This window comes from Mobula hypostoma, chromosome 3, assembly GCF_963921235.1.
Source record: "Mobula hypostoma chromosome 3, sMobHyp1.1, whole genome shotgun sequence".
Lineage (NCBI taxonomy): Eukaryota > Metazoa > Chordata > Chondrichthyes > Myliobatiformes > Myliobatidae > Mobula > Mobula hypostoma.
In genome coordinates this window covers 166,870,458-166,889,630 of record NC_086099.1, presented here as the reverse complement: position 1 = coordinate 166,889,630, position 19,173 = coordinate 166,870,458, and positions in this window count along the sequence as shown.

Below are 19,173 nucleotides of genomic sequence, written 5' to 3'. Positions count from 1 at the left end.
GTGCATGTGTGACATGTGAATGCGTGACGTGCATGTGCGTGTACATGCCCGAATTGCAGAGTGACGCAGACACACCAATGCACAAGTATAAATGCTCACAACGGTCTGGCCCACTTGCGTAGGCTATGGTGCAAGCTAGTACGCACAAGTATAAATCAGCCTTAAGGAGGTAAAAATGGAATACGAAAGTAAGCTAGCCAATAATATGAAAGAGGATGCCAAAAGTTTCTTCGGATACATAAAATGTAGAAGAGAGCTGAGAATGGATATTAGACCGCTGAGCAACGATACTGGATAGGTAATAATGGGGGATAAGGAAATGGCGGATGAACTGAATAAGTATTTTGTGTCAGTCTTCACTGTGGATGACACCAGCAATACGGTGGAAGTTCCAAGTTTTAGGGGTCATGAAGAGTGTGAAGTTACCATAATAAGAGAGGTTTCTTGGGAAGCTGAAAGGTCTGAAGGTAGATAAAGTCACCTGGACTAGATGGTGTACACTGCAGGGACCTGAAAGAGGTGGCTAAAGAGATTGTGCAGGTATTAATAATGATCCTTCAAGAACCACTAGATCTTGGAATGGTTCTAGAAGACTGAAAAATTGCAACTATCAGTCTGCTCTTAAAGAGGGGGAGAGGAAGGAGAAAGGAAATTATAAGTCTGACCTCAGTGGTTGGAAAGATGTTGGAATTGATTGCCAAATGGCCTAATTATGCTCCTATGTCTTATGGTCTCTGGGCCTGTATTCATTGGAATTCAGAATGTGAGTGACCTCATTGAAACTTATCGAATGGTGAAAGGCCTTGATAGAGAGGATGCTTCCTGTGGTAGGAGAGTCTAAGACCAGAGGACACAGCCTCAGAATAGAGAGACATACTTTCAGATAGAGATGAGGTGGAATTTCGTTCGCCAGAGAGTGGTGAATCTGTGGAATTCTTGTCACAGGTAGCTGCAGAGGCTAAGTCTTTCAGTACATTTAAGACAGAGGTTGATAGATTCTTGATTAGTCAGGGCATGAAGGGATAGGGGGAAAAGGCAGGAGAGTAGGGCTGAGAGGAAAATTGGATCATCCATGATGAAATGGGGGAGTAGACTCGAATGGACCAAATAGCCTAATTCTGTTCCTATATCTTATGGTCTTATGGAACAGGAAATGGAAGACCAGCAGAATAAGTATTTTGCATAAAACAATATGGAAGGTACTGGCAGTATGTAGGAGGTTTGAGAGTATTGGGGCAGATGTGGGTGTACTTGCTATTACTCAGGAAAAGGTGCTTGGGAAGCTGGAAGTCTGAATGTAGATAACTCACCTGGACTAGAAGGACTGGACCTTAGGGTGCTGAAAGAAGTAGCTGAAGGGATTGTGGAGGCATTAGTAATAATCTTTCAAAAATCACTAGTTTCTGGAATGGTTCTAAAGGACTGGAAAATTGCAAATTTCACTCCAAGAAGGGAGGAAGGCAGAAGGAAGGAATTTACAGAGCAGTTAGCCTGAACTCAGTGATTGGGGAAATATTGGAGTAGATTGTTAAGGATGAGGTTTCTGGGCACTTCGAGGCACATGGTAAAATATGCCAAACTCAGCATGGTATTTTAACAGAAAATTTTGTCTTATAAATCTGTTGGAATTATTTGAAAAAACATAAAACAGGATAGACAAAGAAAATCAATTGATACTTTGCACCTGGATTTTCAGAAAGCCTTTGACAAGGTACCGCACATGAGGCTGCTTAATAAGCTACAACCCCATGGTATTACAGGAAAGATACAAGCATGGATAGAGCATTGGTTGATTGGCAGGAGGCAAAGAATGGGAATAAAGGGAGCCTTTTCTAGTTGGATGCTGGTGATTATTGGTGTTCCCCAGGGGTTGGTGTTGGGATCTCTTCTTTTTACATTGTATGTCAATGGTTCGGATAATGGGATTGATGGCTTTGTGTCCAAGTTTGCAGACAATACAAAGATAGGTGGAGGGATAGGTAGCATTGAGGAAGCAGAGAGGCTGCAAAAAGACTTAGACAGATAAGGTGAATAGGAAAAAAGTGGCAGATGGAATACAGTGTCAGGAAGTGTATGGTCATGCCCTTTAGTAGAAGGAATAATAGTGTAGACTATTTTCAAAATGGGGAGAAAATTAAAAAATCCAACGTACAAAGCAACTTGGGAGTCTTCATGCTGCCTTCCCTGAGGGTTAACTCTCAGTTTGAGTCAGAGATGAGGAAGCCAAATGCAATGTATGTATTTATTTCGAGAGGACTGGAATATAAACATGAGGAGGTAATGCTGAGGATGTATAAGGAGAGGCCTCACTTGAAATATTGTGAGCAGTTTTGGGCCCCTCATCTACGAAAGGAGATGCTGACGTTGGACAGGGTTCAAGAAAGGTTCATGAAAATGATTCCAGGAATGAAAGTCTTATCGTATGAGGAGTGTTTGCTAACTCTGGATCCAGACTTGCTGGATTTAGAATAATGGAGGGTGGGGGCAGGAGGGGGGAGAATCTCATTTAAACCTATTGATTGTTGAAAAGCCTGGGTAGAGTGGATGTGGCTCGGATGTTTCCTATAGTGGAGGAATCTAGGACCAGATGGCACAGCCTCAAAATAGACAGACATCCACTTTGAATGGAGTTGAGGAGGAATTTCTTTAGCCAGAGGGTGGTAAATCTGGAATTCATTACTACAGGTGGTCCTGGAGGTCAGGTCATTGGGTGTATTTAAGGCGGAGGTTGATAGATTCTTGATGTCAGGGAATGAAAGGTTACAGGTAGAAGGCAGGAGAATTGGGTTGAGAGGAAAATGGCTCTGCCATGACGAAATGGCAGACTAGACTCAATGGGCCAAATGGCCTAATTCTGCTCCTGTATCTTCTGGTCTTATAGTAGGCACAGTTGGCTGCTAGGATGGCTCTCAGTGCCCTCTTCCAAGTATTCCAGCATCGGCAAACTAGGACACTGGTGGACAAGATCTTCACTGTTGGCTCCTCTGCTGGAAACAACAGGAGCTGGTAGCCATGAAGCACTTTAAAAGGTGACATATCTGCAGCAGAGGAGGTGTCTAGACTGTGGGCCAGTTCGCCCCAGAACAGATACTACTTCCAGGTGGAAGGATTGGAAGTAGTGGAGCATTGAAGAAACTTCTCCACTTGCTGATCGGCTCTCTTTGATTGACCGATGGTTTGTAGATAATAGGCAAAGGACAAACTCACTGAGGTGTGGAGGAAGGAGCAGAAGGCTCACCCAAAATGGGAGAAGAATAACGGGCCACAGACTGACATAATGTCCTGAAAGAAACTATGGAGATGAGCTACATGTTGAAGAACTAGGTCTATTGTCTCAATGGCTGACGGAAGTTTGGGGAGGGCATTGAAATTTGCTGCTCTACAGAACCAGTCCACTGTTGTCATGATCACCATGGGCCCCATTGGAAGGTGGCAAACCCCTTGGTAAAATCCATGGCAATGTGAGGCCAAGGGTGTGGACAGACAGATGGGGTTGCAAGAACCCAGAGGATCGCAGGTTGGAGGAAATTGACTAGGCACATTGAGGGCAGTGAGTGATGAACTGATGTACAATTGCAATCATGGTGGGCCATCAAAACAGGTGCTGCAGAAAATTCAGTCTGTCATGCATCGAGATGGCCTAAGAGGGGTGAGAAGTGGGCCCACTGGAGTGCCTCAGAGCACACGGCTGTTGATATATACATGGAGGTCATCAGATGTGTCGGCCAGAGCAGGCTCTTGCTCAAGATCCCCATCAGTTGGATCTTGAGCAAGATTAAATGATTGACAAGGATCATGTTACAAGGATGAAATGATGATAAGGATCATCTCCGCTTCAGCTGGGTCGAACTGTCATGACAGGGCATCTATCTTAGTGTTCTTGGAGATGGGTTGGTGGGAGATGGTGAAGTTGAATTGCTTGCCTCGCTGGGTCTGTTGTATGGATATGAGGTTCTGGTAGTTAGTCCAGACCAAGAAGGGCTAGTGTTTCCAATCAGCCAATGTCTCCATTCCTCCAAAGCCCACTGAAAGACAGGTAGCTCCCTGTCTCCTACTCCATAACGGCACTGTATAGGCTTAAAATTGTACGAGAAGAAGTCATGAAAGTGTGTCTTCTTGTCCAGTCCTCGGTGAGAGAAAAGTCCTGGTGCCCATGTTAGATGTATCCATCTCCATCACAAAAAGAACAGAGGGATTTGGATAGCAAAGAATGGGGGTGGTGGAGAAGTGTCTCTTGAGCTCCTTGAAAGTGTGGTCCACAGCAAATCAGCTTGTCCATAAGGCCAGTGGTTTGGTGAAGGAGGTGAGAGGAGCTGTGATTTAGTTGCAGCTCTTGATGAAATGGTGGTAGAAGCTGGAGAAGCCCAAAAAGTACTGTAGATGTTTGAGGGAGCACTTTGGCAGCCATCCAATGATGGCACACACTTTCTCTGGATCCATTGTTATGCCTTGGGGTGAAAGGACATAACCTAGGATAGAAATGCCGAGGATGTGGAACTGGTATTTTTCTAACTTGCAGTACAGCTGGTTTTAGGAGATGTTATAGGACTGAATGGGCATGACAGATGTGGTCTTAGGCATCCTTGGAGAAGATGAAGATGTCATTGAGGTAGACAAGCACGTAACTGTATAGAATGTTTTGGATGATCTCATTGGTAGAGGCTTGGAAAACAGTTCAATGGTTGGAAAGTTGGAAAGGCGGAAAGGCATCACCAAGTAGTGGCAAGTGGATGTTATGAATGGTATATGGAGGAATTTAAGGTGGGGGGATATATGGGAGACAGGGTTTAAGGGTCAGCACAACATTGTGGGCTGAAGGGCCCTTACTGTGCTGTACTGTTCTATGTTCTTTCTGCCACTCACCTCCCTGGCTGCACTCCGCAGATTCAGTTTGGTGAAGATCTGGGCCCCGTAGAGTGTTTCAAATGTGTTATCCATCAAGGGGAGGGGATAATATTTCTTAACGGTGATTTTGCTGAGTCCATGGTAGTCAATGCAGGGACGAAGACCCCCATCTTGCTTTTCAACAAAGAAGAATCTTGCTCTGGCTGGGGACTGGGATGGTCAAATAAAATCCTGCTGCAGCGCTTCAGCAATGTAGTCATTCATGGCTTAGGTCTCAGGAGGGGAGAAGGAGAATAAATGATATTGGGGAGAGTGGTGCCCAGGAGGAGGTCGATCATGCAGTCGTGTGGTCTGTCAGGCAGCAGGGTGCTGGTTTCCCTTTTACTGGAGGCGATGGCTAAGTCATGGTATTCCTGTGGGAATTTGGTGAGGTCCATTGTTTCCTCCATTTCCAAGGATTTGTAGGGTGAAGTCAACTTAGGTTGCATGCACGTGATCTGGCAGGTAGGTGCCCAACTGAGCAATGAATTGAATCACCTGGCAAAGTGAGGGTTGTGAGTGGAAAGCCAGGAGTAACCCAAGATGAGAGGAGTGTTGGGTAAGTTGATAAAAAGGAATTGGATGGACTTACAGTGCTCTCTGTTGTTCAAGTGGACAATTTATGTGCGCATTCTGACCATCGCAGATTCCAAGGGAAGTTTGCCAATCACTGTGATGCAGAAGGGGTGAGAGATAGGCTCGGCAATGAATCCAAACTGCACACACAGAGTGAATCCCATCCTGTAAGTTGCATGCTGTACCAGAATACATCAGAGCCTCCTGTGTGTGTGTGTGTGTGTGTGTGTGTGTGTGTGTGTGTGTGTGTGTGTGGAGGAGGGCAGAGTGAGTTGAGCTATGGTGCTGGAATTAGAGGCCAGGGGTAGCTTACCAAATAGAATGCCCTTCATCTCTACCTGGTGGTGCCGTTTTCCCAGATGCAGTGGCCATTTCAGGCGTGGATAATCGGTGACCCTGCAGTAAGTGCACAAGTTGTTTCTCCACCAATGCTCAAGCTCTTGCGGGGTGGGGAGGGGGGGTGGTTAACGGAGCTCTTGCTACCGGCATGGGTTCTGGAGGCATTCATGATGTGAGTGCTGCAGCCTGAAATGGTTCTGGGAATGGAACTGGGGTTCTGGCTGATGACCTGGAGGGTTATTCCATCAGATACTTATCAATTCAGAGGACCAGAGTGATGAGGATTTTGAGGTTGGTGGGCATCTCCCGGATAGACAGCCTACCTTTCAAATACTCTTAGAGGCCATGATGGTCTTGGGCCAGCAGCATTTCAACATTCCAGCTCCACTCTGCCACAAGGGTCCTGAATTCCACAGTGTAATCCAGCATCGAGTGTGAGATTAATGTAGGCAAATTATCCAGTCAGCTGGCCCACTTCCATTTCCTGGATGGTTGAAAACTGAGCAACTGAGCAGTGAATTTCTTGTATTTATTGCAAATGGTGGTTTTACTGTCCCAGTTAGCAGTGGGCTCAATCAGAGCTCATCCAATCAGGAGAGAAATGACATAGGCAATTGTTACCAGCAAGGATGACAGGGAACATCTCCAAAATCTCAAGACAGTGTTTAAAAAGAGTAGAAGATTATAGGGTCAGAGCATGATGCAAAAAGTGTGCATTCCTTACACCAGGCATCACTTACTGTATTCATGCCATTGATGCACAAGATTTACACAAATGTCCTGAGGAAATTCAAGCAGTGGTGGATGCCCCAAGCCCAAATAATGTGTCAGAGTTGTTGCAATCCTTTTTTAGAATTTGACAATTACTACAACAGGTTCCCGCCAAACCTGGCTACTGTGCTTCACCCCTTGAACTCATTACAACAGATTGGGAAGAAATGGCAATAGACAAAGTAGTGGAAGGTGGCTTTCCAAAAGGCAAAGGAAATCATGATGGCAGACACTGTACTCACACATTATGATCCACATCATCCAGTGAAGTTTGCTTGTGATGCCTCACCTTCCAGAGAGAGTAGATTACGTGGTCGGCACAACATTGTGGACCAAAGGGTCTGTAAATGTGCTGTAAATTTCCATGATCTACATTCTTTTGGTATAGGTGCAATCACTTCATATGTTATCAGTGATGGAAATGAACACCTCATAGCCTTTGCATCACATTTCCTTTTTGCTGCAGAGAAAAATTATGTACAGATTGACAGAGGCCTCAAGTTTAGTTTAGGGTGTAAGATGTTTCAACCAGTATTTGTATGGGAGAGAGTTTACCCTCATTTCTAACTATTGAACACTAGTGCCCATTTTCAATCCACAGAAGGGTATTCCACCAACAGCAGCAGCATGAATACTGAGATGGGCTCTGTTTCTTGGAGGACACAATTACAAGATCAAATTGAAGAGGATGACTAATCATGGAAATGCTGATGAATTGTCCCGTTTACCCTTGGAAAAGGAAATACCGGAAAAATTCACAAAATTTGCTCCTCCTGATGTATTCTCCCTAACACAAATAAAATGTCTCCCTATTATGGCAGGGATGGTCCAAACATAAACCAGAAAAAAATCCCACATTGTCTCATGTCTATGTGGCCACCCAAAATGGTTGGAAAGTTCAGTAGAAATTCCAGTTCTCCTATTTTCACCAGAGCTGGGCAGAATTTGCCCTTGACGGAAGCTATATTATGTAGGGTGTGAGAGTTTTTTTATGATCCAGGCTCAGAGCTAAAGTGTTGGAGGAACTACATGCAGGTTATCTAGGTGTGGTCGAAATAAAAACATTGGCTCAAAGCTTTGTCTGGTAGCCTGCGACAGATTAGCAGCTTGAGCAGCTTGCCATGCACTGTTCAGGATGCCAACACATCGAGAAAAAAGGTGTCCAGAGCAGTCAGAACCACTTCCGGCAGTCCCAGAGTCAACTCCTACAACCACCATGGAGGAGGCCCCAGAACATAAGATTGTTTGACAGCTACAAGTCTCATCTGTCAAACAGAGTGAACCACCAACACCCCCCCCCAAAATCAGGAAAAATGTTATCCAACAAGAGTCAGAATTGCCTGAATTGGGCAATTTAAAATTTACTCTGCTGTAGATGTGCATATAGTAGTTGTATTATATTGTATTCTGTGTGTATAAGACGACTAGAGAGTAATACATTACATTTTTGAGCAACATGCACAAAAAATGCTGGTGAACGCAGCAAGCCAGGCAGCATCTATAGGAAGAGGTACAGTCAACGTTTCGGGTCAAGACCCTTCACCTGGCCTGCTGCGTTCACTAGCATTTTTTGTGTATGTTGCTTGAATTTCCAGCATCTGCAGATTTCCTTGTGTTTGCATTACGTATCTAACTTGAGATGCATTTTATGTTGAGTTGGAGTTTGTGGAGTGTTGTGTATTTAATATATCAGTAATATTGTAAATACATTGTTTGATTAACCGTTCTTCACTTTTAATATAATTCACTGTGGGTTATTTTGTAAAAGAATATAAATGGCATACATTATCAATGGCCACCATGTAGTAAGTGCGCACCTTGCTTGAAGTAAAAAATGAAACTAAGTACATAACTCTCCTGACTCCTTGTTTTCATGCAATTAGTTTTATGTTTTGGAGTTACAAAACATAACAGAGACGAACTACATGCAAAAGAACCAATCCACTACTGTCACGATCACTGTGGCTCCATTGGAAGGTGGCAAACCCATGATGAAATACATGGCGATGTAGGACCATGGTCATAGAGATAGCAGGAGCCCAGTGGCCTGCTGGTTGGAGGAATTCTACTACCTGCACTGAGGGCTGTCAGCGACAAACTGATGCACATCTGCAATCATGTTGGGCCACTAAAGCCGTCATTGCAGAAAATCCAAAGTCCATGGATAGCCAGAGAAGAATGAGGAATAGGATCACTGGAGGGTATCAGAGCACAAGGACGGTGGCAGATACGTACATATGGTTGTCAGGTATGTTGGCTGGAGCTGGCTTGTGCTGTACAGCCAGGCGGATCTGGTTCTCAAGGTCCCAGATGACAGGGATAAGGGTCTGGGAGGATGGAATGATGAGTTGATAAATTGGTCTCTGGTTCAGTTGGGTTGAACTGTTGTGACAGGGTGTCTGTCTTTTTGTTCTTGGAACCAGGTCAGTAGAAGCAAATTGAATTGCTTGAGATGAGGACCCAGTGAGTCTGACATGGTTTGAGTGGGTGGGTCTGTTATGAGGTCAGATATGAGGTTCTGGTGGTCATTCCAGATCAGGAAGGATTTAGTGTTTCCCATCAGCAAACATTTCCATTTATCCAAGGCCTATTTGATAGTGAGGAGCTTCTTTTCTCCTTCTCCATAACAGTGCTGTTTAGGTTTGAAGTTGTACCCATTCAGCCCTCGTTAAGAGAGGATAGCCTCGGCACAGATGTCCAATGAGTTCACATCTATCACAAAAGGTCCAGAGGGATCCACAGAGAGTGAGACAGCCTATGGTACTGGAACAAAGGTCCAGGGAGAGCCTGCTAGCTAGGAGGCCCCTCATCTCTACCTTGAGGTGAGGTTCTTCTGGCCACAGTGGGCATTTGATACATTGGTGGTGGGGGCATGGAGGAGAGGAGGTTTGGGCTCTGTGCTTCAGTTGGAGAATAGGAAGGAACCAGATATTCATATTGGAGGTTTGGGAAACTGCACAAAGAAAATGTTTGAAGAGCATCATCTGCAGGCAAAAAAAACAACAGACACTTTAAAAAACAGAAGCATTTATTTGGACAGCAGGAAATGCAACATGGTAGAAAGTTCTAGTGGCATCTAGTGGCTAGGATGTAGAACTGACCGCAGAGTCTGAAATATTTGTGCCTGCTAAATAAGACAAAGATCTGCCAGGCCTCAATTGGAAAATATACTCTGCCACATACAAAAAAGAACCATGAGTGAATTAGCACCATTAGGATTTAGAGTAAAATCAAAAATTGTTAGTATTAGGGAATCTAAAATAAAAACAGAAAAACAGAAAACAGACATTTATCAGGTCAGGCACCATATGCTTGCAGAGAAACAGAGTTCATCAAAAGAACCTTCATCAGAACCCAAATAAAATTTTAAAAATGACAGGAACAATTTTTTTAATTAGTTTTTTTAATAAGTTTTTACAATGCAGCAAAAAAACAGTAAAAAAAGATTTATACAGTGCAAAACAGACATATCAAATGTACAGTTTGTAACAATTAAGGAAAAGCACCCATAATAGAATCATATAAAGTTATTTACCACCCCAACCTCCAATACCCAACTTCAAGCCAACCTTACAATATATAGAGAAGTTAATCAGAACTTCTATCACCACAGAGCTGTATCTATAAAAAGGAATATTGCCTACTACCTGAGCTATAATATGTTTACATATCAAAAAAAAACTTAAGTCTTAACCGAAAGAAGCTGGAAGTAAGGGGACAGGAATAAATTTGCTGATTTTATAGTATTCTAGTCAATCATTCAGAATTTTACATATTAAACTGTCAGAAGATCACCAACTTTATGATTGGATCTGATGCCTTTACTGGTTCTCAGTCAATCATCCATTTATCTTCTTTTTGTCTTGCCCTCTTCAGATTGCTTCTTTTTTTCCTCTATTTCATTTTGTTAGGAAGTGGTTTGGAGCGCAAAAGAACATTTTGGGAGAGAGCCACCTAGACGATGCTGGTGACATTGTGAGAATCACATTTTTTGATTTCTCTAGTGCCTTCAATACAATCCAGCCACCACTTCTGAGCGAGAAGCTGCAAAGGATGAGCATAGCAAATCCACTAACTTCTGGATTACTGACTACCTGACGGATAAACCCCAACTTGTACAGCTGGGTAGTTCTCTGTCTGAGAGGGTGGTGAGTGGCACTGAAGCACCACAAGGGACTGTCCTGTCTCCATTTCTGCTCATACTGTACACCTCAGACTTTCAGTACAAATCTTGAGTCTTGTCATTTGTAGAAGTTCTCTGATGACTTTGCAGTGGTTGGATGTATTAGAGATAGGCAAGAGTCTGAGTACAGAAGTGTGGTGGACAAGTTTGTGGAGTGGTGTGAGAGGAATCACCTGCTCCTAAATGTGGCCAAAGCCAGGGAGATGCTGATTGATTTTAAGAGGAAGGGGACTGTGATGAGTCCAGTATATATTCTGGGAGAAGAAGTTGTGGTGGTGGAGGAGTACAAATTCTTGGGTGTTCACCCCGACAACAGACTTGACTAGAAAACCAAGGCGTTTACAAGGGAATGAACAGACTATTTCCTAAGGAAGCTAAAATCCTTCAATGTATGCAGCAGGATGTTGGCCGGCTGGTGGCGCAATGGCATCAGCGCTGGACTCCGAAGCGAAGGCTCCTGACTTCGAATCCAAGTCGGGCCACCCCCCAAGCACGCTTTCCATCCGTGCTGGGTTGAGCGTCGAGCTAGCCACTTGGCCTCGTTAAAAAAAGGGTCGAGTCAGGAACGTGCATATCGTGACCCAGTTAATCCAAAAGGAGACCAATCCTGACACTACATGCCAGACAAGAATGGCTGACTCTCTGGTGCGACACGCTAAAAAAAAAGCAGGATGTTGGTGATGTTTCACCAGTCTGTTGTAGCAAGTGCGATCTTCTTTGTGGCATTATGTTGAGGGAGCAGCATCGGTGCTGGTGATGCAAAAAAGATATAAACTCATCAAAAAGCCTGGATCTGTCCTTGAAAACAACCCAGACTCCTTTGAGTTAGTGGTGGAGAGGAGGTCACTGAACAAGCTGATATCCATTATGGACAATCTGACAATCCATGACCTACTTTGAATAAGCAGTGCAGCACCCTTTTGAACAGACTCATTCAGCTGTCACAAGGATTTTTACAGAAAATCTTTCCTACTCGGGATCAATAAAGTAATTATTATTATTAAAAGTGGACCATGTCTCATTTCCTTTCAAACATTCTCTCCTCCCTATAGCTCCCATCATCTCCTTTACTGTCTGGCCTTCTGACCAGACTGTGCCTATCCTAATACCCTTGAGCTCATTGAAAATGTAAAGTTACATAAAATGAAACACACACTTCCCTGAGTAGCGCCATCGTTCCAATGTGCTTCAAGGCCGCCACATTCGTCCCCATGCCGAATAAGTCTTCAGTGTCCTGCCTCAACAACTACTGTCCCGTTGCACTCACATCCATCATCATGAAGTGTTTCGAGAGGCTCCTCATGAGGCACATCAAGACCCTGCTGCCCCCCTCACTGGACCCCCTGCAGTTCACATATCGTCCCAACCACTCAACAGACGACACCACCGCCAGCACCCTCTACCTGGCCCTCACCCACCTGGACAAAAAAGACACGTACGTTCGAATGCTGTTTATAGACTTCAGTTCAGCATTCAACACAATCATTCCACAGCACCTGATTGGAAAGCTGAAACCGCTAGACTTCCTGACTGGGAAACCTCAGTCAGTCCAGATCTGGAGCAGCATCTCCAACACCATCACACTGAGCACGGGGGCCCCCCAGGGCTGTGTGCTCAGTCCACTGCTATTCACTCTGCTGACCCACGACTATGCAGTAATACACAGCTCGAATCACATCATCAAGTTCGCCGATGATACGACCATGGTGGGTCTCATTAATAAGAACAATGAGTCAGCATACAGAGAGGAGGTGCAGCGGCTAACGGACTGGTGCAGAGCTAACAACCTGTCTCTGAATGTGAACAAAACAAAAGAGATGGTTGTTGACTTCAGGAGAGCACGGAGTGAGCACTCTCCGCTGAACATTGATGGCTCCTCCATTGAGATCGTTAAGAGCACCAAATTTCTTGGTGTTCACCTGGCGGAGAATCTCACCTGGTCCCTCAACACCAGCTCCATAGCCAAGAAAGCACATCAGTGTCTCTACTTTCTGTGAAGGCTGAGAGAAGTCCATCTCCTACCCCCATCCTCACCACATTCTACAGAGGATTTCTCGAGAGCATCCTGAGCGGCTGCATCACTGCCTGGTTCGGGAATTGCACCATTTCGGATCGCAAGATCCTGCAGCAGATAGTGAGGTCAGCTGAGAAGATCATCGGGGTCTCTCTTCCTGCCATTACAGACATTTACACTACACACTGCACCCTTAAAGCCAACAGCATTGTGAAGGACCCCATACACCCCTCATACAAACTCTTCTCCCTCTTGCCATCTGGAAAAAGGTACCGAAGCATTCGGGCTCTCATGACCAGACTGTGGAACAGTTTCTTCCCCCAAGCCATCAGACTCCTTAATACCAAGACACTTGACTGACATCTACATCATTTATTATTATATTGTAATTTGTCCTGTACCGTGCCTATTGTCTTGTTTATTATTTATTGTGCTGCCCTACACTGTTTTGTGCACTTTATGTAGTCCTGTGCAGGTCTGTAGTCTAGTGTAGTTTTTGTGCTGTCTTATGTAGTCTAGTGTAGCCTTGTGTTGTCTCACTTAGTCTAGTGTAGTTTTGTGTTGTTTCATGTAGCACCATGGTCCTGGAGGAACGTTGTTTCGTTTTTACTGTGTACTGTACCAGCAGTTTATGGTCGAAATGACAATAAAAAGTGATTTGACTTGACTTGACACCCTTAGCCTTCCTTTCCCTTTCAATCACTTTGGCACTTGATTACCGGGATCGGAATTTTGCTTCTAAGTAGAACTCCGAATTGCACATCACTGTCAGTGCCACGCTTGCATTTTGCCGAACATTGGCCCACACCTCTATTGGGTACAATCACCAACCCAGTGGATCGGGTGAGTTTGTCCCACTTTACTATTTATGCAAATTGCATTAATAAGATGAACATCACGCTTCTGACTTCTAGACCAAAGACTTGTGTGTTTTTTATACTCAATCTCGCAAATGACATTAATTTAAATCCAGGGCTGTATCAGCCAAAATTCCCTTGTATGGTTTGTAACAAAGCTGCTAAAGATGGGCAACAAGCAATTAAGTGTGAAACTTGTAATTTTTGGTTTCATTGTGCATGTATTGAAATGAATGTACAGATTTATAAGATTTTAGTACAGCATCCATCCTACTCCTGGACCTGTTGTAACTGTGGTCTCGCCAATTTTGATTTTTCCCTCTTCACTGTTGATAATATTGAAACTTATAATAGATTTGATTTACTTGCATCTCAGTCCTCGGATCCCTCAGAGTCAGAGTCGGACTTAAATGTCCCCCCAGATATTGGATCCCCTACCAAGGCATCCACACCATACTTTAAAATTAAAGGGAAGAGTCGTAGACCTACAAAGACGTGCAACCAGCAGAAGTTTAAGACTTTAAAAATTATAAACATGAATTGTCAGAGCTTGAGAGCAAAGAAAGCTCATTTTCAAGCCTTGATTAACAATGAAAACCCCGACATAATAGTTGGTACTGAGTCATGGCTCAACAACGATATTGCTTTGGGAGAAATCTTTCCCCCCTACTTCCAGGTTTTTAGGAAAGACAGGAAATCTAGCTCCCATGGTGGGGTGTTTATTGCAGTGAAAAATACTCACATAGTTACTGAAGAGAATACCCTAGACTCAAATTGTGAAATAAAGTGGATTGGTATTCATGTTAAATAGCTAAAACCGGTGTATGTTGGAGCACTCTATCATCCTCCATCATCTGATGTTGATTACCTAAAGGAACTGGATTCGTCTCTTTCAAAAATCCCTCAATCAGCATCTATTTGGCTTCTTGGAGATTTTAATTTGCCTAGTGTGGATTGGGACAACAGTATTGTCCGCCAAGGGGGCAGTTAGTAAACTAATGCTTGATATTGTAGCTGATTTTAATTGGACACAAATTGTTAGACATCCAACTAGAGAAAGTAACGTACTGGATTTATGTTTTATGTCAAATCCAGTTTTAGTTGTGAATCACCATGTCACTGCAGGGATTAGCAACCATGATGTTATTGTAGTGAATGCAAAACTTACTGCAAAATTAATTAAACCCCTAAAAGGAAAATATTTCTGTATAGGAAAGCAGATTTTAGTGGAATTGCAAAACTTGTTAGTGATTTCAACCAGTCACTAACTAAGAAATATTTAGCATCGGTCAGTATTAATATTCTTTGGTCTAACTTCCAAGAGGTCCTTCAAGCAGCAATTGACAAATATGTCCCCTCTAAAATGAGCTCTTCCAGGTTCAAGCAATACGTAGAAAGCAAAGACTCTGTAATAAAGCTAGGAAATCCGGTCATAGTGAAGACTGGCAAAAGTTTAAATCCTTGCGCCGACTTATTGATAGAAACATCAGGAAAGCTCACCATCAGTATGTTAATGAGGTAATAGGCGAGAGCTTAAAGAGTGACAACACCAAACCCTTCTGCAGCTTTACTAAATCTACAAGGCAAGAAGTTTTTGGAATTTCTTCTCTCTCATCCAGGATCCGCATTGTATCTCTTGCTGCAGACAAAGCACAAGCATTTAACCAGCAGTTTTGCTCCGTGTTTACAAGGGAAAATTTGAATGAACTCCCCACTTTAGACCCCCATAATTCCCCAGACTTGCCAGATCTCATTATAACTGTAAAAGGTGTGAAGAAGCTTCTTGAGGAATTACAGCCTAAGAAAGCACCAGGACCTGATCAAATACCAGCTGTGATTCTAAAGAGTTGTGCTTCCAGACTAGCTCCTGTTTTGCAAAAGATATTCCAGAAGTCTATTGATACTGGGACATTACCGGGCGATTGGTTGAAAGCAAATGTCGTTCCAATTTATAAGAAAGGCGAGTGTACAAACCTGGGAAATTACAGACCGGTTTCACTCACTTCTATCCCTTGTAAAATTCTTGAACATATTATTCACTGTCACATTATGGACCATCTAGATGAACACAATGCTGTTACTCATCATCAACATGGATTCCGTCCGGGCAGATCTTGTGACATGCAACTTTCCGGGTTGGTCAACGACTTAGCAAAGATCCTTGACAACCGAAGCCAAGCATACTCGATCATACTCGACTTCAGTAAGGCATTTGACATGGTCCCCCACCAGAGACTGCTAGGTAAGCTTGAACATGTGGGCATTAACAACAGCCTTCTACATTGGTTAAACATGTTCCTTACCAACAGACAGCAACGTGTACTCCTTGAGGGGGCAGAGTCCCCTGAATCTCCAGAAACATCTGGAGTGCCCCAGGGGACCATGTTGGGACCCTTACTTTTTCTCATTTACATCAACGACTTGCCAAATATAGTCAAGTCCAAAGTCAGACTTTTTGCAGATGACTGCATAATCTACCATGAGATAAAAAAATGACCAAAATGCTCAGCTGCTGCAAAACGATGTTGATACATTATGTCAATGGGAGTCTCAATGGCAAATGTCCTTCAACTCATTTAAATGTTATGCTATGCATGTTAGTCACAAAGTTAAACCAATCAACACGACATATGATATGAATGGACAGATTCTTGAAACAGTCACCCACCACCCATATCTTTGTGTTGAAATTAGCAAGGATCTTAACTAGGCATGCCACATCAATCAGATTACAGCCAAAGCAAATACCACGGCCTCCTCTACTGTAAAGATGAAGCCACACTCAGGTTGGAGGAACAACACCTTATATTCCGTCTGGGTAGCCTCCAACCTGATGGTATGAACATCGACTTCTCTAACTTCCGCTAAGGCCCCACCTCCCCCTCGTACCCCATCTGTTACTTATTTTTATGCACACATTCTTTCTCTCACTCTCCTTTTTCTCCCTCTGTCCCTCTGAATATACCTCTTGCCCATCCTCTGGGTCCCCCCCCCTTGTCTTTCTTCCCGGACCTCCTGTCCCATGATCCTCTCGTATCCCCTTTTGCCTATCACTTGTCCAGCTCTTGGCTCTATCCCTCCCTCTCCTGTCTTGTCCTATCATTTTGGATCTCCCCCTCCCCCTCCAACTTTCAAATCCCTTACTCACTCTTCCTTCAGTTAGTCCTGACGAAGGGTCTCGGCCTGAAACGTCGACTGCACCTCTTCCTACAGATGCTGCCTGGCCTGCTGCGTTCACCAGCAACTTTGATGTGTGTTGCTTAAAATGCTGGGTATCCTGAGTAGAAGCCTTCACTCATGTAGTAAATCCATCAAGGACATGGCATATAAGCCACTCGTCCGTCCAAGCTTGAGTATTGCGTGGCCATATGGGGTCCCCATCAAGCTAACAATAAGAAGTCCATTGAAAAAATCCAATGCTGTGCTACTTGCTTTGTGTTAAACGATTACAGCAGGAAAACCAGTCTCACCAATATGCTCTCTAACCTTCAATGGGAATCACTTGAAAACCGACGTATTAAACTACGGTTAATTTTCATTTTCAAAGTTCGCAACATCACTCCATCAAACATCCAAATTCATCACACCGTTCTCAACTCAACAGCAAACTAGACCTCACATATTGGAAACTCCTTCATTCAATAAGATTTGCTACCAGTACTCCCTCTACCCAAGATCAATAAGAGAGTGGAATCTTCTGCTGCCAGACCTGCGCAGTGTTTCTGACATTAATATTTTTAAAGATAGACTCAATCAATTCGATTTAGGGGACTTAGTCAAAAAAAGCTTACTTTCAATTTAACTCCCACTCTGTTCACACTGACTGCGCGTTATAACAGCCGTCCGGCAGTGCTTGCGCAGTACCAAGCAGAAGCAGAAGTACTTCTCTTCTCACCGAACATAGAATATTCACATGTACAAAGTATGTTGTACATAAAAGCAAGTCTTAAAGCTCTGGATGGAGCAAAATTTATTAAGTGTGCCCAGGAAAGTCTTCTTAAGTAATATGTAGATACCACTACAGTATTAGAGAGGAGTAAGCACTAGCCTTCCTGATAGAAAAATGAGTCGGGGCAAGTGATTGAGACCATAGACCATAAGATATAGGATCAGAATTATGCCATTTGACCCATTGAGTCTGCTCTGCCACTTCATCATGGCTGATCCAATTTTCCTCTCAGCCCCAATCTCCTGCCTTCTCCCCATATCCTTTCATGCCCTGACCAATCAAGAATCTATCAACCTCTGTCTTAAATGTACATAAAAACTTAGCCTCCACAGCTGCCTGTGGCAAAGAATTCCACAGGTTTGCCACTCTCTGCCTAAAGAAATTCATCCTCACCTCCATTTTAAAATGACTCCTCTATTCTGAGGCTGTGTCCTCTGGTCTTAGACTCTCCTACTGCAGGAAACATCCTCTTCACATCCACTCTATCAAGGACTTTAACCACTCGATAGGTTTCAATGAGATCATCCCTCATTCTTCTGAATTCTACTGAATACAGGCCCAGAAACATCAAATGGTCTTCATATGACAAGCTGTTCAATCCTGGAATAATTTTCGTGAACCTCCTTTGAACCCTCTCTAGGTTCAGCACATCCTTTCTAAGATAAAGGGCCCAAAACTGCTCACAATATTTCAAGTGAGGCCTCACCAGTGCTTTATGAGGTCTCACCATTACATCCTTGCTTTTGTATTCTAGTCCTCTTGAAATAAATGCTTACCTTGCATTTGCCTTCCTTACCAACGTGCAAATTAACCTTTAGGGAATCCTGCACAAGCACTCCCAAATCTCTTTGCGTCTCATTTTTTTTGTATTTTTTTCACTATTTAGAAAATAGTCAACCCTTTCACTTCTTCTACCAAAGTGTATGACTGTACACTTCCTGACATTGTATTCTATCTACCATTTCTTTACCTACTCTCCTAATCTGTTTGTTCTTCTGTAGCCTCTCTACTTCTTCAAAACTATCTGCCCCTCCACTTATCTTCTTATCAGCTGCAAACTTTGCAACAAAGACAAACCATTTACATATTACAGAAAAAGAACCACACTGCCCTTGTGCCCACAGCTTTGTCTCTTGGGTGATAGGACAATGATACCTAATGTAAGCAAAGACAAATTTACTATTTTAAAGGTGGGTCTCATCACAGTTGCAAGAATTATACAGGTTTCCCCCGCCATCCAAAGGTAGAGCATTCCTATGAAATGGTTTGTAAGCCAGAATGTCGTAAAGTGAAGATGCAATTACCATTTATTTATATGGGAAAAATTTGTGAGCATTCACACACCCAAAAAATAACCTACCAAATCATGCCAAATAACACATAAAACCTAACAGTAACATAAAGTAAAAGCAGGAATGATATGATAAATACACAGCCTATATAAAGTAGAAATTCTTTTCTGCAATCATTGCACTGACCACAGTTGCGAAAATCTCACGCAAGCGCTCTCGGCAGAAACACTCGGCGCAAGCGCTCTCGGCAGAAACACTCTCTCCAGTAATCTTTAAGCTATGAAGCTGCCAAATCATACCAAATAACA